The 22,207-nt window shown below is 44.7% G+C and overlaps 1 protein-coding gene across 3 annotated transcripts in view; it reads left to right on the top strand.

Annotated features, from left to right (window-relative positions):
• The first annotated feature begins 5,463 nt into the window (after positions 1-5,463).
• Positions 5,464-22,207, top strand: part of GAS2L3 (growth arrest specific 2 like 3) — a 242,004-nt gene continuing 225,260 nt past the window's right edge. Inside the window, exon 1 of one of the 3 annotated variants that reach the window (XM_085653891.1) lies at positions 5,464-5,734. The gene's annotated coding sequence lies outside the window, so the exon portion shown is untranslated. The remainder of the gene's footprint in view (positions 5,735-22,207) is intronic. The other 2 variants (XM_085653890.1, XM_085653892.1) reach the window with 2 other exon arrangements.

Raw genomic sequence — 22,207 nt, 5'->3', positions numbered from 1 at the left:
AAGATTTGTTAGCTCCCCGACTGCTCGAGGTTTACCATGAGGCACTGGAACGTAAAGAACTACCCCCCTCCCTCAGAGAGGCAGTTATAGTACTGCTGCCCAAGCCTGAGAAAGACCCTTTGCTGTGCGGATCTTACAGACCACTTTCCTTGTTAAACCTGGATTATAAGATCTTAGCAAAAATGACAGCCTTGAGGCTCTTACTATTATTGGATAGAATAATTTCCTCTGTCCAGTCGGGATTCGTGCCCCACAGATCCACCTCCTTAAATTTACGAACTTTGTTAGCTGTTTTGCATAGAATTAGTCCGGAGGTTCCGGCCGCAGCAGTACTGCTGGACACGGAAAAAGCATTTGATTCTCTGGAATGGTCCTTTTTCTTAACAGTTATGCGCAGGATGGGCATGCCCAGGGGGTTCATCGACGTCACAGCTCTTTTAAACAGTGGTCCGACTGCCAGGCTACGTTTGAATGGCACGCTGTCCAGGTCATTTACTTTGTCACGCAGCACCAGGCAAGGCTGCCCCTTATCACCATTATTATTTATTCGGGCAATGGACCACTTTGTTAGACAATTTCAGGAACGCCACCTACATAGAGGGCTTCAGTTTAACACAGGACCCCTTTTGGTTTCTTTATACACGGACAACATTATACTTTATGTCCGGGAACCGCAGGCCAACATGGAATCTCTGATCAGGGAGATTATTCAATTCGGTCGGTTCTGGGGACTCAGGATTAACTGGCACAAGTCTGTGATATTTCCCCTTACCACTAGCACCAAGAGATGGGAATGCGAGTTTCCACTTGATTGGTGCACGGACTCTGTTAAGTATCTAGAGATCCATATCCACTTAGACACCACCCAAATAATCCAACTAAACTATGGCCAAGCTGTACACAAGCTGGAATTACTAGTGGAACGATGGTTGCGTTTCCCTCTTTCGATTGCAGGCCGGGTGGCATTGATCAAGATGGTAGTTCTCCCCAAATTTCTGTATTTGTTTAACGATATTCCCATCCCAATTATGAACCGTTTTTTCATGACACTACGCACCCACCTCAATAGACTGACCTGGGGGGACAAGAGGTCTAGAGTTTGTGGGGATATTCCCTACGCCAAAGGGGGTTTCGGGGTTCCTAATCTTCAATTATACTATTTAGAGGCACAATGCACACTCCTGGTTTTATCCGGACGCCAGGATCTCGTACTTGGGCCCAGAGGCGGATTTGGTCCTGCCTGGCACTCCCAGCACTGTCCACGGGTATTCCCTGTAACCCGAAGGATATACAAACGGTCTCGACCACTAGCTGGGCCTTGCAGAAGCTGATTAGAGTTACGGGTTGCCCGATGTTATATTCTCCTAGTCTGCCGATCATCAACAACCGCTGGATTCCAATTACAGGCAAACTGATAGTTCAGCAAACCCTTTCCAAATATGACATGAATAAAATAGGGGATGCATACACGGGGGACAGGTTTTTTCGATCTCAGAAGAGGACAGGTATAGCGAGGCGTCGTTTATGGACAAATTTATTTTGAACTGTGTGTGTTTGTTGCTAAGGGCGATTACACCAGGATTTCCATTAGAACCAGAACAGTTCGCCCCACTCACCACAATCATTGAGTATATAGGGGGATAGCACTTGACCTCCAGGCTGTATAGCGCATGCGTGGACATAATCCCAATTGACGACTCTAAGATACGAGCTTCCTGGGAGGCCAATTTGGGGCATTCTAATTTGGATGACCAATGGGCAGTGTGCTGTGGTCAGACCGGGGAGATCTCCCTGAACAGCCATCATAAACTTATCCATTTTAAATTTCTGCAGAGAGTTTACATTACCCCCGAGGCTATACATAGGATTGATCCAGACAGACCCGACTGTTGCTTGAAATGTGGGGCCCAGCACGCGGACTTCGCCCACCTCTCCTGGAATTGTGGTAAAATTAAGACCTTCTGGGAAGCAGTTTTCCAAACATTGGGGGAAATGGTAGTGTTGGGAGATCTCTCCCACTCCAGAGGTCGCTCTGCTGGGCTATTGTGTTAACTTTCCAAAGGGGATTCAGAAATGTATTGCCATTGGGTTGGTATTGGCTAAAAGAGAAATAGCAATTAAATGGATACGTAAACCTGCTCCCACACTAAAAGGCTGGTTACATAGATTAGAATACTGCAACATAAACAGTGATTTGTATGCCAGCACTTTGCCCAGGTCATCTCGCCCAAAAGACATCTGGGGCCCCTTGAAAACGTATACAGTGGCGCAACACCCACAATCTGCTTCACAGCTAGAACATGGATTGGTCCCGGCGGGTGTGGGCTAAACTGGTGCTCCATTAACATTAACTGTCACTGCAACAAATGTGATCTGTAGATAAAAGTATGTACCACTCGTTCCAATTCAAGACTGTTGTGCAATTTAACAGGTCGGATGGATTCTAATTCTAGAACTAGCCTTACTGTGTCCAATTTGCATTAGATGTATATCACTTATAGAACTAGTGACTTGCTTCTTTTTATTATTGGTCTACAATTGTTACTGTATGATGCTATTGCTATCGATGGAAGTATTGTAACTTAAATGAAACTGGTTAATAAAGATATAAAAATAAAAAAAGTATATTGGGACAAGAGCGGAGCCCTCCCAATCTTGGTCGGCACCACCAATGCGGCCATACATGGACACCCCTTCCGCTGGCAGCCCGCATGGCTCAAATACCTAAGGATGCTGGTGAAGAGGGGCATTGAGGGGATGGTTTCGGACAACATGGGCTCATCAATAGTCCAGATAAACAAGACTTTGAGAAATGGTCTAACCTGGGGTTCTCCATGTGGGGCATGGTGCAGGCAGTCCGAATGGTTACATTGCCGCCCTTCACATAGTTGCTTGGGATGCTCCCCATCCAGGTGTCTCAGTCCACGATGTGCCTCATTGATTCCCAAATTCGATCCTTTGTATGGGGATCTTCGAAACACCGTCTAGCCGCGACCAAACTAATGGCACTCCATTCATGCGGTGGCCTGGGCCTCCCGTCGGTAGATCATTACGCCCTTGCCCTTCAGCACTCTCAATTGGCATATGTACTACTAGTGTCCCAGACCACCCGCATTGGGTCCACATCGAACGGGAAATACTCTCTGCTGGCACAGGACTGTCTATTCTGTACAGTGGCCGCACCTGTCAATCAGGAACTTCGCACCCTGTGCTATGCGCTATGCACAAGGCCTTGCTACGCGCACACCACCTATTCGGGGTAGACCCACGACTACATGAAATGTGTCCCTATGGAGCAACGATGGTTTACGCATGGACGGTTGGACCCAGTGTTGGATTCAATGGAGAGAAGCAGGTATTCACACCTTAGATCAGCTTCTGCTTTCAGGAGATCTTAAACCTTTCAACCAGCTGAGGGAGGAATTTGGCCTCCACCCGCGACAAACCTGGTGCCACATGCAATTGCATCAATGCCTAAAGTGTTGCTTGGGCCCTCGCCCTTGTTCCTTACAGCCCTCACCTACAGTGTCTTATTCGAACCTGTAGGGGTTCCACAAAGGAGTAATGTCAGGATTATACGGCACAGTCTCATCCCACCTTTTCTCACAACCCCTTTCGCGAACTCTTCGTACCAAATAGGAAACTCGCCTATAGGCCTCCTATACTCCAATGTGTTCACTCTTCCTTCACGTTAACGGGCCCACTCTATTACATGCCTGGCTTTGCCCCCATTTTAGAATCAAGGGGTTGACAGGTATGAGGTGTGTACAGTTGCTTGGTGTCACCAGTGGTGGCCAGTACGGAGCGGGGGTGGCGGACCGGGGGGTGAGTAGGGGAAAAATAATAAAAGAAAAATTAAAATGTACTTACCTCAGCGCGCCGTCTCTCCTCCTTCCTCTTCCTGGCTTCTGTCGACAGGCAGCACCCAGGCTTCCCTAAGCTAATCACAAAGCTGCATTGCAGCATTGTGATTGGTCTGAGCGACATGGTTCAGCGCTCAGACGGGCACAGGGAGTCGATGCATGTTCCCTACCAGGCTGTGTTTTGCAGCCTGGTGGGGAACATGCAAAGTGCGCATGACTGTTCGGCTGGGCCAAGACGGTCGGCCAAACCGGCATGTGCACTTTAGAGTGCAGCAACCACTCCACCTACCTGACGTCACAGGAGCCCAGCCCCGCCCTAACCTGGCTGATACTAAAAATAAAATGATATTGACTTCTATTATCATTTTATTTTTGCTTTTACACTACTCCGAGAGCAGTGAAGCGATGCTGCTCCGCCTTAGCAGAGGGGCCGCCACTGGGTGTCTGCCATAATCCCATCCATCGGTGGTCTGAAGCTGCTGAAGTGACATATGGCAGAACACGTTCAATAATTAAACACACATTAAGTATTTGTGTACATTTACTCAACAGAAAAGAGAATACAACTTCATATGTAAATAACTCAAGTGCAGCTACAGGCACTTAGTACTTTAATTTAGTTTACAATACGATGGAAGATACACGTTTTATTTACACTAGGCATGATGCAATAAAAAGGGCAGTTATACCTATATTTGTTGGTATTCTGTATGTCTCTAATAGGCAAATACAGTCATGCCCCCCCCCCCCGGTTTGTAATGAAAATAATGCAGAAGAAATTCGATTTTCCACCCATCGTACCACATTCAAAACGATCTACCACTTTTTATTCGTTCTGGTTAAAAAAAAAAAAGGTAAATAGTGAAACAGACACTGAATCAGAAAATATAGCAGTTATAAGAAACACACAAAAGGAACATATTGTCATGTAGTATATACACATGGAAAACTGTATTCAAAATGTACCTACCCATTTGCTAAACAACCAAAAAACAAACAGCTGCATTACAGGCACAAACGTATGACTAGAAACCGATTAATCACTTCCTAATAAAGTGTCTCCACAGTCAAGGAAACGTTAGTTAGAGCATAGAAAGTTGGTGCCGCCCTTGGCCAGTGAAGAGTACAGTGGAGTATTATCCTAAAACATTCCTGGGGCTCTTTTCAGCCAGCTGCGCTCCGATTGACAGCACAGCATGTGTTATGATAATACACAGTCGGAGGACTAGAATGAGAGATGTATAAAACATTGGCGGCCATCTTTGTAATGAAATGTAACTCTTAAAGGAAACAGAGCATAAGTGTGTCTATACAAAATAGCAAATCCTTTCAGCAAAATATTATTTTGATGTTTTCTTGCTTTTGAAGGGAAATATTAAACGTGTGTGTACTGGAAAATAAGATGATTTATTCTATAATATTGGTCCAAGATTTCTGCGCTTCATTTTTGTATATCAAAGTATATGATTATTCAATCAGTTTACTAAATTCAACTGTGAACTTGTATACCCCATTACAGGGCTTCTGCCGCTTTGGGACCTGTATATTCTCCCTCCGAAATGGCCGACAGGTAGATCCACACTGAAGCTGCTGCGGGGTGACAACTGTCGTTTCACAGCGGAGAGCCTCCAGGCATAGCATGGCAGCTCCACCCACAGCGCCCTCCTGATTGGCTTTTTCGAACTGCGCTGAAGTGTGGAGCAAATGAGTGGATCCCGGGGATGAGCGGCGGGGCATCCGAAGAGTTGCTTAGGACAATCAAACAGCTGATCAGAGCCCGCATGGCAACAGGTGAAGGGCGTGCTACATCTGGAAGTATCACCCACCCTGGTGTTATAGAGAGCAGAAGAGTAGCACGCAAAATCAAAACAGTGAGTACTGTCTGCAGCAAGCCTATGCTTCAGGATCACTGCCTCGCACTCACAAACCAACGCTGTCTCTGACACTATCAGTAAGAACCAGCAGTCTGCATGCTTATCGCTCTCAGCTGGGAGATGAAACTCGCAGAGAATTGAACAAGCAACGTCCCGCAGTGCTTTGGAGTGTTGTTAGATTTTCGGTTTTTCACACACAGACATTGTTCTGGATCGGGTTTTTTGTGGGCGATATAGGGTACAACTGGAATTGGGAGTATTTTGCCACAAATCAGAGTGGGGCGGAAAGAAGGGTTGATTAATGAAATGCAGGACGTTAGTTGAAAGAGGTGGCCGAGGGTGTAGTCCATCATGTCCATGTGATCTAAACTGAAGCTAGGGAGGGGCTCTGCATTTAAACATAAGAAGGGAGGATCACGCGTAAATGGAGGCCTGGGGACATAAGCGAAGTGTCGTGGCACATAGGAACTAGAGGCAGGGAAGAGCAAAGTTTCTTCATGGGAGCAATTTGCAAAAGACGTCTTTGGAAGTAAATATGCACTGTTGTGCTAAATAGTGGTAGAGGGTTGAGCAAGGTGGATATGCCACGAGAGCGCTAACAGTAGCGATAGGATGTATGGGGGGGGGGGGAGGGGGGGTCGTTCAGCCACAGCGATGTGCCCCTGAGGGAGAGTGGAGTGGAGGGGCTGGGGTGGGAGAAAGCTGCAGGCGGTGTTGTGCTCAGTGGAGGAGTGTGATGCATGCATGTTGGTATGTGGGCAGAGCTAGAGAACTGCTAGTATGAGGTGCCTTGGTAGAGAAATCTGCAGGCTAAAATGTCCCCGGTTGCAAGCGATGATGTGTTTTGGGAGAGAGAGGTGCAGTGGGTGAAGTCAAAGTGCAATGGGAGAGAAAGCTTCAGGAGTGTTGTTCCAAAAGGGAAACAGCTGCAGAGGAAGTGAGGTGCCACGGAGACAGAGAGGCCAGAAGAGATATGGACCCATGATATACAATTCTGCAAGGTTGATGTGCTTTGCGTGAGAGTTCCAGGGGTGCGGCACACTGGGAGCTAGAGCTGAGTGGTGCTAGCTGCGTGTGCGCGAGAAACGAAAGACGCAGGAGGCGAGGCGTGAACTGGGGGAGGGAGATCTCCAGGGGTCGGTGCTGTTTAAGAAGGCTCTAAGCTTGGCGATGCACCCTGAGTGGGAGAAATATATCTGTAGGCTGTGACATACCCTAGGTAGATACCCCTAAAGAGTGGGATGTACCTTAAGGAAGACAGCTGCAGAAAATGAGTGATGCTCTTAGAAAACGTTGTGAAGCCGATCTGTGCCTGAAAAGAGAGCTAAATGGCTGGTGATCCTTAAGAGAAGTGCATTGCTGATGTGTCATATCAGAGGTGCAGTGATAGTGTATCTTAGGAGACAGTTTTGTAGTATTATGTACACAGGGAGAGAGAATTGCCTGATATAAAATGGGAACTTTAAAAGAGAGTAGTAACAGGTAGAGTATGCCTTGAAAAAAAGACATCTGCACGGAGTGGAGTATACCCAGTGCTTGAAATGGAAAAATAGAAGTTCAGGTACTCAGATTACCTGCTTGTTTCTGAGAAGTAATCTCACAAGCACCAAGGCACACCAGAGAGAAGTAATTATAGAGTTCCTTGATCAATTCAACGTTGTTTGCAAAGAAGGTTCCCAATTATTTGGTCCAATCTCATATGTGCTATCTGAACACACAGTCCACAAGAAATAGTCTGCATCTGGAGAAAGTGTTTTGTTATCACTTTTTCATTCCATACACAAACGATTCTTTGTTTCTGAGAAGTGTCGGTACTCTCCAATTAAAAGTATTACGTTTTCTTGAGAAGTGCAGGTACTCTCCCTCTTCAAATAAAACAGTGTTGGTACTCATTACTGGACACTATCGGCCCATTTAAAAGCACTGAGCATACCCCTGTAAATAACACATTGTGCTGCCTTTGGTGACAGGTCATTGAAGACTGTTTTATAGTAGTGGCATCAAACTTGGAGGTGTTTTCACTGGCACAAAGGATGCCCCCTAGTGTCCGGCTGTTGGCCACAGTGGGGCAGCATCTAGTGTGCTGTATGGGTGGTGTTTATGTATTCTTAATTATAAGGCACTTCGACTACAACCATGGACACAGTAACTGCAAGCATTGACAAAGCCAATATGTTCTGCTTTTTGTTAGGGGAAGTGTTTCTGTGACAGTTGGGGAATCTGAGTTCATGGAAAATCTATCCAACCCACACTCTTCTAGAAAGAAAATCCGAAAATGAATCCAGATCTCAATCTACCACATTATGTAAGCTTTAAGCATGGCCTATTTGTTAAGGAGACTACTTTAGCAGAGGTACCCTGTGCCCTCACAGAAGAGTACTGTGCAGTGGAGTCAGAACATGAAGTTGGCCTTGTAAGAGATGAACTTGAATTTAAAGGTGCACATACAGCAAAACACAGCATAGTAGATATAGTTGTTCGAACTGCTGTGCAGTTCGAACTAATTATGTTGATAAAATGAGTTGATGAAACAGTGTATTCTGACAGTGAATGAACTTGTGTGGTAATGCTATTTTTTGAGGTGGATGGTGGTCATTGGTCAAGTGTTGGGTCCTCTCTGTCTCGGTTGCTGCCTCTAATACTAGCTAAGGCATTTTGAGTTTTGTGACTGTGTGGTCCAAGTGTTTTCTGTTTTAGGAATGTTAGAATAGAAAATGAACTTTCAGAACCCTGCGTAGCTGCTAAATAGTGAAGGGTATGCTGGGTACAAGTTGAAAGTATAAAAAACATTTTAAAATATCAGGTTTAGGTCGAGACCAGAAGCGTAATGGATAGATGAGGTGCAGGTACCAATGCCTCTCACTTTCTCTGTTCATAAAAGAGGAACTACAAAATTCTGCAAGTTCGACAAAAAAGCTGATGTAGATAGTGTATCTCGAACAAATGTGTTTATGAAATTCTGCAAGGATACTCAAATGTGCTACTGTGACTCCCATGCAGATGATCAGGGCTGCTGGTATTTTGTAGGCACTTTAGAGTGGTTTATTTTGTATCACAAAGAAATTAAAGAAAATGTAAAAGCTAACTGGTTTGGGTAGTAATTTATTTTGCTTTAGAAATTGTTAAATGCTATAGGTATGGTTGTTGCAAAGAAAGCATGTTTTTCTTTTAACATCTTTATGTAACATGGCATATAAATTGGGGTGGGTTGCTTAATGAGTAGAAAAACATTTTTAAAGGAACGGGAACGATTTTGAAAAGTAATGGGAAAGGGTTATGAAAGAAAGTGTGGGTATTTTTAATAGTATTATACAGTAAGGCAACTCTATAGGTATACTAAAATAGTTCTTATAGCTTGAAAATGTGTATGTGGTGTATTAGTGTTATAGTGTTGGTTGTTATGGGACGTAATACTTTTTATGCTTGCGAAAAATAATTGAGGTAGAGATTACTTTTTAGCATGTTTAAAAAAAAAAAGTGTACCTGTTAATGGAAAGCACATGGTGTGTGTGTTTATAGCAAATTGTTAAAGGCAGGGTGGTTTTTAGCATTTATTAGTTTTTTTGTTATGACAGACTGTGTTTAAGTAGGCTACAGGGTCGAAAGGGTATACTGGGCCCCAGCTTTGGTGGCTGAGGTGATTTGCCACTGGAGTCCTGGGGCCTATCCTTCTATGGCTCTGCAAACTGTGACAAGTATGTAGGAAGGTGGGAGTATTATGTGGTAATGCTGGTTAGGCTTTACCTGTAATACTATCACAAACCCCAAAGATGGTCCTTGGCTTCACACTAATATATCCTTTCTGGTGTCGGGGGTAGCCTTTAAATCCTAGATTTAGCAGCGTTTGGGGTGTCAGTGCAAGTGGCCAATGGACTACTAGCCCCAGCAGCCAATCCGCCCATGAAGTGACCCCAACTGGGGGTCCAGGTCACCTTTTCGACCCAGAAGCCACTATTTCTACCTCTTTTAAGAATGGCAGAAGTCTTCCTCGGCTATACAGACCAGGTAGCCCACACTAGAGGTGTGGCTAGCCTTCTGGGCTTGTATGCCTCCCAACTTTCTAAAATCTCAGCCTGCCTGGGTGCAAATGTGCCTGGGGAAAGGGGGTGGCTGTTCCTTCTGTGGGTTGGCGGCCTGGATGCATATCAGAGGCGGTGTAGCCTTTGAAGATCACCGCCTTAATGTGCCACTTTACTAGCCAGCCTGGGAGAGAGGAGGTATGGTCCTCCTGCCCAAGTCTTTTTTCCTGACTCCTGGTAGTGATCACACTGCCTGGCAGGAGGTCAGAATCATCCTGTCTTGGTGGCAGCAAGCGTCGGCTGCCAGAGCACAGGAAAGCTGGGGAACCTAGGTGGGTAACCTCCAAGGTAGCCGCCTGTGTGCATGCCACATCGCTCCTGACATGAGATTCGTGTCAGGGATGATAAGGCATGTTGTTTGATACCAAACATGACATATTTAGGCGATACCATAATGGAGCAGGCTACCTCCTCTGGTTTGCCCAGGTGCCAGTCCATGTTATCCTCTGGACCGTCTTTCACTTATGGTGTCCTTCAATGGTGAAAGGCACTATAGGGATATATCTAAGCTTGCACTTACATGTTCACGCCTTTAATATAAGGCACCCTGCCTCCTGGGCTTTATGAGGCCTTCCTTAGTGATGACTGATTTATATTAACTTTACTGTCAGGCTAGCGAGGGTGAGCAGCCAAATGCTTCTCAGAGTGGTAGAGAGGGGGGCAAGAACTCAGAACTCAACAGTTGACTAACAGTCCATAGCTTTTATGTAAAATAAGGTACTTTCATCTGACAGCAGAACATATACTGGATTTCTAATCCAAGTTATGTTTATATGTGAGGCTGTACTCCCCACTGTTTCCCCTTATCCTCTCTCCATGTCATGGTCAGGATCCCGTGACTACAGCCCCAACATTCTACGGATTGGGCATCGATTAACTAAAAGTGCAGATGGCATCAACATTTCTCACTGGATAAATGTGCCATTCAGTCCAATTTCTTTCACCACTTGCATTTACTTCTGCAAGAATCTTAAGCTTACATTGCAGACTCATCTGTAGTCTCTTGTCCCCGGTGCAGTCCAATCCCTGCATTTGATCCAGGATTGCAGCACGGTTTACATTTAAGTGAATGACTGGCACAAGTGAGATTACAGTGACGTGCAACTTGCTCTTTCCTATATATGGAGCAGCACCCTTGACGACTCCAGGGGTACTAATATGTGTTTCCTGTACTGCAGCAAGTAGGTCTGCATTTATGTATGTTGTATTGTCTGCTAACATGTGTCGGCTGACATTTAGAGGACAGTCTTTTCAGTGTACATTTCCCAGACCGGTTAAGGGCCTGTCCCGACGAAAGTTCTGAACGCCCAGTGGCCTGTGACATAGGGGCTTGTTAGAAATGGGGTCTCTAGTTGGCAATGGTTTGCACCTTACCCAAGTAGGGACCCTTCCTTCTAGTCTGGATAAGAGAGTTGCACACATAAAATAACCCCTGCTCACCCCCATGGTAACTTGACACGAGAAGTCAGGCTTATCTTCGAGGCAGTGTGTAAAGCATTTGCACATAACCAAGAGTAACACAGTGTAAGTACTACAAAAGGTCATCAAACAATTTTAGAAAAATATCCAATATCTTTACATACTTAAGAGAAGACCAAAACGATAAAAAATCCACCATACAGTACTTTAAAATGTATACTTTGCAAGAATACCTGGAAAACACAGTTCGTACGAGTCGGTATCTCTGTACGGGGCTAACGCAATGCTAAAAACCACATAGTCTAACAGTTCCAGCTGACCGCGTCGTTATGGGCCAGCCAAAGCGTGAACAGACTAGGTAACAGTACCTTTCTTGTTGCGGCTTAAACGGGGGTGCGAGCCTGCCATGGCAACCGCCACGGTTGCGTTGCAAAATGGAAGCAGTGCAGAGCGTGGCGTCCTCTTGAGGCCATGCAGGCAGAGGCTTGGTGACGATCGTCCAGATGGCGTCGGTGAGACCAAGGCTGACGGTGCAGGGCCAGACAGTGCTCAGTGCGGTGCTGGCAGGTTGCGGTGCAGGCGACAGAGCCAGTTTGCAGAAGCTGGCGTCGGGCGGGCCAGACTGCGGTGTGGGACGAGGCGGTGCGTCGTGACACTTTACACGCCGTGCCCCCAGCCACGATGCGGTCACAGGTGTCGAGTCAGCAGCAGCGACAGCATCGGTGAGACCAGGATGGCGAAGTAAAGCGAGGCGGTGCGGAGTGCGGTGCCCACAGGTCACGGTGCAAGCAGCGGCTTAGTGGCGTCGGCGTGGGTTGTCATCGTCTGTGGGACCAGGGTTGCGGTGCGAAATGATGTCAGGACATAGGGCCAGCAACTTAGTAGGGTGCAGTTCCCTTCTCTGCGGCGACTGAAACAGCGGTTCTGGAAGCGGTATCCAGAGGTTGGTGAAGTCTTTGCAGTCCCTGAGGACGACAGCTCGATTTCAGGCCCTTGGAGATACTCAGCACAAGTAAAGAAAATTCAGTTCAGTCCTTTCACTGCCCAAGGCAGAAGCAGCAACTGCAGGCCAACCCAACAAAGCAACAGCACAGCAAAGGGGCAGTACTCCTCCTGGCAGCTCTTCTAGCTCCTCTTCTTGGCAGGTTCCTTTATTCCAACGAGTTCTAAAGTTCAGGGGTTTGGGCCCCACTTTTTATTGCCCCAAATTCTTTGTCCTCTCAGGCAGAGGGTGTCTGTGCCCAGCCAGAACCAGTTCTGTCCTCTCTGGTGTAGCTTCCTGCCAGGAGGTGGAGACTGCATTGTCAGAGGCAGACCAGGCCCATTCAGATGAATGAAATCTCCTCCACCTACTCTAAATGTAGCCCAGGTCTATTCAGCCCTTCCCTGACCCATCTAGACTCTCTGGGGCCACTGCTCCTCTCTAGCCCCTGTCATCCAAAACCCAGACAGTCAATCCACAAACCCAGCAGAGGCCTATTGGATAGCTGAGCAAGAAAATAGCTACTTACTAAAAGTGGTATTTTCAAACACAGATTGTACAAATTACCTTCACTAAAAGGTGCATCTTTAGATTCTGAATTCCGGCATACTAAATGCTTATTTTTCTACCTTGTTCCTACGGCCATTTATGTTTATAAGATGTTATTAACAAACTCCCCATTCTGTTCCTATGGGAAAGGTAGCCTTGCAATAGTGAAAAACGAAATTGGCTGTAATTCACTATCAGGACATGCCACACACACCAGGGCATGTCCTACCTTTCTCATACACTGCACCCTGCCCACAGGGGTGCCTTGGGCCTACCTTAGGGGTGACTGAGAAAAAAAGAAAGAAAAAAGGTTAAGGCCTGGCAAGTAGGTACACTTGCCAAGTCGACATGGCAGTCCCAGACTGCACACAGGCAATGGCAGGCCGAGTTACATTTACAGGCTGCTTGTGTGGGTGGCACAATCCCGTGCTGCAGCCCACTAGCAGCATTTGATTTACAGGCCCTGTACACTCGGTGCACTTTACTAGGGACTGACAAGTAAATCAAATATGCCAATCATGGAAACCCCAATCCTTAACGCAATTTATAACCGGCGCACTTGCACTTTTAAACTGAACAGCAGTGAGAAAGTGTGCAGAAACACTAAGCCAGCAAAAACAGAGTCCAAACCGGGAGGTCAGAAAGCGTTCCCACCTCCACACGCCGTTTTAAACTGGCATTTACCCTTGCACACCGTTTACTAACATGGATCGATACGGAGTTTCAGGACACTGAAAATACAGGTATGCAGACACCAGCACGGGGGGCTCTTCCTCTGTTTGAACCGGCGTTTCTCTTGTTCTATGTGTTTTGCATGGTATTAGTTATGTGCACATTCTCATCACAACCGGCATTTCCCAATAACCGCACAGACCGTTAGCCACTTTCGAGATTTCTTTTCCATTTTACTAGTCGCATGAATTCTTTTCAAACATACAGATTCGGCATGTGTTTATTGTCACAGACGCCGATATTGTCTACTGTTTCACTTCTTCAAAGTGATTTGACTTATGGCACACCATCATAGAGTCTCTCTCGTATATTCGAGTAGCATGACTCGAATACACCGGGTTTGTCTCACCGTCACCTGACGTTTATGTAATGTGTTGGGGCAGTCAACAGCACGTCACTAAATGTTTTTACCGGTGCCAGTTCTTACTTTACTCAGTTTTCAACCTCACCCTTTGCACGCACATTATAATTCAAGTGAGTAGAGATTCCTCCACCCATTATCCCGTTTCTGCATGGGTCATTTTTATTGTTATATCTTATATGTTGACTAGGTTGGTAACCCAGCTTCCTTTCGTGCTTCTTTTTTTCAGATAAATAAATAGGTCCCCTGATGAAGGGCTAATCCAACCCGAAATGCATCGGGTGTAACCAACTGGGACCCTGATTTCCATGCACAACATGTTTGGTTTCATGAAATGGATTACAAGTTTATTGGTTTACAAAAGAATTTATGAGGATGATTAAATAAATGCTGATTCAACGAAGATACAAAGTTTATTCGCTTTTCAATTTGATTACTCCATTGGTTTGGAGACAGAAGCTGTGCACGAAGGGGACGTCTCCCCGCGGGAGACGCTTTACCTTATTTGTATCACACGCTCGTGGACCAGTGAGCGATACCTCAACTGCACACTTAACTTTACTACCTGACATAAGAAGATCACTCAAGGAGTGCAAGTACCACTCTTTTCTTCTTTCTTCCTACACTTGCCAAGTCGACATGGCAGTTCCAGACTTCACACAGGCTCTCCAATGGCAGGCCGAGTTACATGTACAGGTCTGCTTGTGTGGATGGCACAATCCTGTGCTGCAGCCCACTAGCAGCATTTGATTTACAGGCCCTGGTACGCTCAGTGCACTTTACTAGGGACTGACAAGTAAATCAAATATGCCAATCATGGAAACCCCAATCCTTAACACAATTTACAACAGTAGCACTTGCACTTTAACACTGAACAGCAGTGAGAAAGTGCGCAGAGACACTAAGCCAGCAAAAACGGAGTCAAAACCAGGAGGTCAGAAAGCAAAAAGCCAGGGGAAACATTCCAACAGATGCCAAGTCTAATAGGGCTGAAATATGTCAACAAAATGTAAGCGAGCGTAGGGAAGATAAACTACCCTTGTGCACCCCATTATCACACTTTTTAACCATACCTAGGGCATCAACAATAAGGGGAAACCTAAGGTATTTAATTATAGACCCAGTCAGATATTATACAAAGTGCTCCCTGGAACAAGTTTGAGCCTATCCTGGTTTTCAGAGTACAGGATGAGACCTGGAGATGAAGCATGCCACTAAACGAGTGGGGGTGAGGGTCTGAAAAACAGAATATGGATTCCTGAGCAAGGCGTATCCTCCATTCATGCTAGCTTAAAGATATTTGGGCTATAGAATACCCAAGTGTGTAACTAAGCCCCACATTTACCTGCTGGTTATCGTTGCTGTTCTAGATTTGTGGCAGATGTGGTTTGTGCTTATGGCGTCTTGGCTGTGGCTCCTCTCCCGAGGGGACTGGGGTGTCAGCCTCTCTCTGGGTCAGTCATTACTGGTGAAGTTGGCAAGGCAGATCTGCGTGGCAGCGCTAGTTGTCTTCACTGGTGCTCAAATTCAGCAGTTGCAGCCCCTAGGCCAATCAGGGCTGCTTTATTTGGCGACGACATGGCTTCGTTTCCCAACATCGGAAGCTACAGCACCAGTCTCCAGTCCACATCAGATTGCCAGGCAGACAATGACACTGTGGTACTTGATTTCAAAACGTCTTAATGCATCTCACTCAAGAATTGCTCAGGGAGACGTGGGACCCTTTTTCAGCACAGGTTCCTGGCTTTACGCTGTGGGTAGTCCGATTTCCCTGGTTTCTCGTTATTCAGGGAATACGCTGGTTTATCCTCGTGAACAGCCCCTCCTCTTGCAGGGCCAGGCATGCTTCTTCGCTCTCCCAGCAGACAGGTAGGTTTCTGGGCAATTCATGCAGACCCTCCACTCCTTCAGAAAAAAGTGCAGACTTCAGATATTGTGCCCATCCCATACCTTTTTGAGAATGACTGTCAGGAAGACACCAACCGTGGTTACACAGCTACTGTTCTATAACGCTGTGGAGTACTCCCTTCCTTGGTCAAAAAGAACTTGGGACTGGAAAAAAGAGGGATGATTTGGGTCCCACCTTTTGTACACATTTATCAGACTAGGTGGGGATCCAATCCCTAAGGCATCAGAACCGGTTTGGGTTGATTTATCTTTCAAGTGTAATTTTCAGGCTTTTGTGCAGGGTGATTGCTCTCACTGCAGGTAGAAATGAGGCTGGCTTCAAGTAGGAGGAGCCACAACATGGGCACAATTAAGTGTGAGATCTGTGCAAATGGCTGTCATCAGCCTTCTTGAAGCAGTAGTCATAGACAGACAAAAGGAATATTAGACATTACAACAAGGGTCTTTACGCCATGGACATTACGGCGCATTGACCTTTACAACGTGTGGTAGTATCCTGCAGGACCGTACAGCGCATGACTTAACCCAGCCGTGGAATGTCTGATTTTTGTATAAATGGACCAGGATGATGTTACAATTAGTTATGGTAGTAATAGCTTACCTTACATTGAAAATTCAATGAAAAAACACAAAGGTTAAAGTGCTGTTATGGTTAGGTGAAAATGTCAGTTTTAACGTAGCATTTTAAACAAAAAAAAACACTAATAATCCCCTGTTAGTGACTTGAAGTAATTATAACTTGCCCCCTTGCCATGCACAGTGTTGTCATCAATGATATCATTTCAGATGTCATCAGTGATGTTATCAATAATGTCATCAGTGATGTAATATATGAGGTAATAAGCAGTGCATTATTATCATACCTAATTATAACGTCACTTTTACCATGGTTTTTTTGTTCGAATTTCTAGGGCTTTTGTAACGTGAAGTAATAGATTATTACCATGCCTTACAATACAAACCCAGTGCCATGCATTTAACCCCTCTCTGTGGACAAAGGTGCAGCGTGGGGTTGGACAGCCACACTGGCAACCCTCCACTACCTTTTTTAAATTTTTTTATAGCAATGCAAGGGATCTGCAGTTCCCCCGTAAATGTACATTGGGGGGGGTCACACTGAGGGTCATGGTGGATCCACAGTTCCACAAAATTGTGAGAAAAAAACCCACATTTGTTTGACCCCTGGGGGTTCAGGGTACCGCTACTCTGCGCCATATGTTTTTTTTGTTATATACTAGGACAAGTCCTTAAATTGTGGCCACAACTTTGTCTTCATGTTGCAGCCAGCAAACCAAATTGCACTGCAGCGTGAAATTTACATAAACTTTGAACCGTATATCTCAAAAACTACTGAATGGGTTAACACCAAATTTGGTATAATGACATTCAGCCGTTTTTCCTAAATCACTGTTCATTTTCCTATGGAACATTGCATGAAAAATACACGTTTTGGGGGACCCCTTATCCCCATTTTTCTTGGCTCTCACTTGACAGATAGTCTCAAAACATTCGAGGTAGGAGCTGAGTTTGAGACTTTTTTTGGAAAGATTTGTGAAGATTCGTCAAACTGCGCTAACGTTTATTAGCAAGCCATAAAATCAATTTCCTATAGAAACATTGTCCCAACTATGACTGCCAAGCGTTGACCATCACTGGGTAATCAATATATATGGTGTTTCTATAGCACAATCCTTACCAAAATTCAGTGCAGCACTGTACAAGCTCAAAGATAGGCATAAAATCAACATGTCTTAGGCAATGTTTGGACAGTTAAAATATTGTGTTGTGGTGTTTTTTAAAGAGGTGAGTCTTCAACTCTTTCTTAAACTGGAGCAACATTAGGGCAGTTCTGATGAATATGGGCATTTTGTTCCAATTCTTCGTGCATAGATGGAAAAGGCCTACTGCCTTATTGTGTGTGGGTTTTTTTCCTTTCTTTTTCCACTTATCCTGCAGTCTGATGATGTCCTGGCTGCAGATGTGCCAAGAACCACCAGAGATGGTGAGCTTCTCTGCAAGATAAGCAGGGTTGCTGATAGTGATGGCTTTGTAAATGAAACAGCTGGTTTTGAAGAATGTGCGGGTTGGCATGGGGAGCCAATGGAGTTCCTTCAGCATGGGGTGATGTGATTATATTACTTCAGGCACTGGGTGAGATGTGATGCACATGTAGGATGCCCTTAAGGAGTGCCAGTGTGGAATCTGGCAGGCCAAGGAGCAGGCATCACCGCATCCCCATGTGAGTGTACAAGGGCTTGCACAGCAGTTCTGAAGTAGCTCTGTAAAAGAAACTGCTTAATTTTCTTCAGATGAGAGAGCTGGTATTAGGCCGTCTTTGTTTTGATTTTTGTTGACAGTGTGTTCCTTGAGGGTGAGGTTGGTGTCCACGGTGAATTGTGTATCATCAGTAGATTTGTGAATTAAGTGCTGTTAGCTGGGAGTACAGCACCAAGCGGCTCCATGTAGAGGTTGGAGTTGACAGGAGACCTTGTGAAATCCTGGGAGACTCTGCAGGTGGTGAAGATCGTTAGGTGCCTGGAGGTGACCATGTGAACAAACTGGTGTTTGGAAAGATAGGAGCAGAACCAATGAAGCATATTGCTGGTAAATTCCATTTAAGCCTGCAAGGTGCGAATGGGGGTTAGATGGTTGACTGCCAAAGGCATCTGAGAAGTGCAGCAATATCGTGAGATAGGGGTCATCTATGGTCAGTAGTCACTAGCAGGAGATGGTTATCATTGATGTGATCTTGGAGTTGAACGCAGACTGCTATTTCAATAATCTTGCAGATCAATGGCAGGAGAGTAATGGGCAGCTAGTAAATGAGGTCATCATGATCTAGTGTAGGTTTCTTTAGGAGTGGGAAGATCTGTCCTGTCTTGAGGGATTCTGAGAAGATGCCCTGAATGAAGGAGGCTTTGACAATCTGTGGGTAGGGGTGAGAGAGCGTCCATAGAGAGCTTTGATGGAGGACATAGGTAAACCATCATCTTCATATGAAGTGCATTTGGTGGAGTTGAGTATGTCCGTGAGATGTGCGAGAGATAAGGCTTTGAATTCTGGCCATTGTGGGATTCTACGGTAAGGAATGGGCATAAGAGATAAAGCAGGCTTGGTGTTGTCGATGGGTTGTTGGATATTCTGTATTTTGTCACTGAAGAAGAGGTTGGTGGCATTGCACTTTCCTGTGGAGTGATGAATAGAAGGGTCTGGCATGGGGTTGATGTGATGCTTGACTGTCTTGAAAAGCGTTCTGCTTCTGCTAGTTTTATAATTCATGGTATTGGTATAGTACTTTGCTTTGACTGTTATGAGATGTCTGAAGGTTGCGTTTAGGGTCTTCAGTATCATGAAGTCATCTGAAGTTCTGTTTTCTTCCATTTTCTTTCCTGTCTACGGCTAGATCGTTTATTGTCATTACGGTCTTTACAGTACCAGAGTCCAGAAGGCTTTGGCTTGCACTTGCATGTCTTAACTGAGGTGTGGATGTTCTAGTTTTAAAAATGTGTTTAAGTTGTTTAGAAGGGTGTTGTTGTTCGACGTGGATTTGATAAGGTGAAATGTCAGGTCACGGACCTGGGACCTTGCATTACTAGGGACAGGCCTAGACGTCTGCGCACCAGCTAGATTAGTGTGATTCCAGGTACTAAAATAAGTCAGGAAAAAGCAGTTTCACTCTGAGTCGGGCACTCAGGGCAGGGATACACATGAGTTTTCCATGCAGGCATCATTGCCGACACTGCAGTTTGCAAGAAAATGATATGGGTTTTTTAATAAAGATATGGCGACAGCAGTGCTACATATACAAAAGTACAATGTTTTTTGTTGAATTCGTAAGAAAGCCTATGTGTGTCCCTGTCTTTACTTTGTCAAATTTGTATTGCAGTGGAACCTGCAGAAAAGACTAGTATTTTGTCGCATGTTTAAGAGAGCCCATGTGCGTACCTTTCTTTACTTTATGAACAAAAAAAGTACCTCTAACACCGTGATTCCATGACTGCAAGTAAAACAAATGAACATACAGGGGCAATTAGTGGTTAATTCTGTGTCCTCTTGACAGGCAAAGGCATCTAACACCAACCACTTCCTAAATAAAACAGTCATAACAAGGCAGTTACAATATTGGAGCAGCAAAGTAAATACATCAAAGAACGCACACCTGCTCTTAATGTAAGGCTAGTTCCCAGTATGACCTCACAGCACTAAAAGTTGACTCTCAGAAGGATATCCTGGCACCAAAAGTTAGTTCCAACTGCCATGTTTCTGTAGTAAAAGGTATTTCCCTGTAGTGACACTGCAGTTGGAAGAAAATAGTTCAGTCTGCCAACTCAACTAGTTTTGACAAGCAGGGTTATCCCGGAAATCGTGTTGGATTTAACTGGACAAAGAGAGAGCGTTTGTTGTCATTTACCCAGCTGACATATTTTTAGGCAATGTTTTTTTCTCGAATTGTGCAGGTCTGAAATATCAATGACATGTTCTGCACTATTTGCAGATGAGAACGATAAAAAATAATACTTTCCAAAAGATGTCCATTACTATATAACGAAGCTCCGCGCCAGATTTGTGCTTTTAGAGCTTCTCCAATGATATTAGGACTTGGACGGCTCTCTTTAGTGAAAGGTCAGTCTCTTCCGGCCTTCCGATGCGATAAGTGTTGTTGGTTCACACAGACGGTAACTCCGTATCCTGAGAATATAAAGGCTGTTTGAAGGGATAGTTCTCCGCCTAGAGCTTCTTTCAGGTACCACAGTGGGTGGTCGAGAGGTTTCTCTGTGGCAGCACTAAAGCGTGATTCCTACATTTAAACAGGAGTGGGTGTTTCCCTTGTCTTGCGTACCTTCTAAAATGCACATCTAACTGGGGTCTTAAACGTTTGAATCGAAAGAAAAGAAACGTCCTTGTACTTTGGGACACATTAATAGTTTATGTTCAACTAAAACAGACACTTTAGTAAAAGAGAGAATGTTTATTTCCATATTTCCTCGGCATCTAGTGTGGTAAGCAAGCTTTCACTTTGGCTTCAGTGGAAAAAGTGGTATTCACTTCCATGTTGTTAGATCTAGGAAGTGTCGGGGAAAAAATCCTTTAAGCAGTGCAAATCATTTAATCACCACATCTGCAACAAAAGGGAGTACAAAAAGGTTTATTGTACATGCCAGGCTAATTCAGCTGGGAGAGTGATGTGCTATGAGCGAAGCACAAGTCAATCTCAACTAACATACACTTCAAGTCTACATCCTATAATACTAATTTTGGCCTAGATCCATATTTAATACAATGTTCACAATAGAAAAAGCTTCCTGCTTTTCCGTTATGTCCCACCCATATTACATACATTTATTTAAAGAACAGCTCTTTCCTGTTGTTTGTGACTTCTCATGCCAAACTACAGACTAAAATGGAAAACATTCTTGCTGCTCTGAATTTCCTGTTAAATATCTAGGCAGTACTTTCTCAGCTCGAATACAATGAAGAGGAAAAAACTCTTAAACCAAACTGCATTGAGACCTTTTTTTGAAGGCTGTAGGTTATTTCCAGATACAATTGTGCAACTTTAACATGCACGTTTAAACAGCATTATACCTTTTTTCTGTCTTTACATAATATTTCACAGTGTGTGGGCACGTGACAGATACAACTGAATAATTAGGTCCTAAATCTAAATTAGGGTTTTGATTCCTTTCATTCCCCTCTCTAGTCGATTCTTCGACTACTTCTTCACTACCCCTGTGCATTTCTTCCAATTCTATATTTTGCATCTCTTTATTTCTCCCTATAGGGAACATACCTCCCACTTTAGCTGTAACCCTCTTGCAACATGCTAGGATAACCTGAAATACTAGGCACATCAATAGCAACAGAACTATTATAGGCAACAAGGCCTTAGACAACCCCGACATCCAGGACGGAACCCAATCAAACCCGCCAGTGAACCACTTATCTGAAGCACCCCCCTCTTTCTTCATCTGTCCATGCAAATTATGCAAAGTCAATATGGCCTGAGTTAGATTTCCTTCATCTTCATCATTCGCCGGTATGAAAGTACAGCATACTGGATTACGTTTTTTACATACTCCTCCTTCGATTGCTGTCATTAAGTCCAAAACATATCTGTTTTCCATCACCATAAGTCTGATTGAATGCAGCTCTTCTTTATTTGCATTAAAGCCATCTTCAGTAGCATTTATGGCTTTCATCAGCTCCCAGCGGGTGATCTGAACCCAGAGAGCAGTTGCTTTTACTTGAAACATAGGTATCAGACAAAAAATCAGACAAAAAATGTTTGGGGGCATTGAACAACCTATACTCTTTGGGCACATCCTGCCACACTGAAGTTACAAAGTACTCGGCCATCCTTTTTCTTCTGTGATGATGCAGCAAAGTTGATGCTATACTCATGGAATGCAAATACACATTTTGTATTTCTTTTGCTGGTA

Source organism: Triturus cristatus, chromosome 4_1 (genome assembly GCF_964204655.1).
Source record: "Triturus cristatus chromosome 4_1, aTriCri1.1, whole genome shotgun sequence".
NCBI classification, from domain to species: domain Eukaryota; kingdom Metazoa; phylum Chordata; class Amphibia; order Caudata; family Salamandridae; genus Triturus; species Triturus cristatus.
The sequence above is the reverse complement of the archived record's forward strand: the minus strand, read 5'-3'. Positions and strand labels throughout refer to the sequence as shown.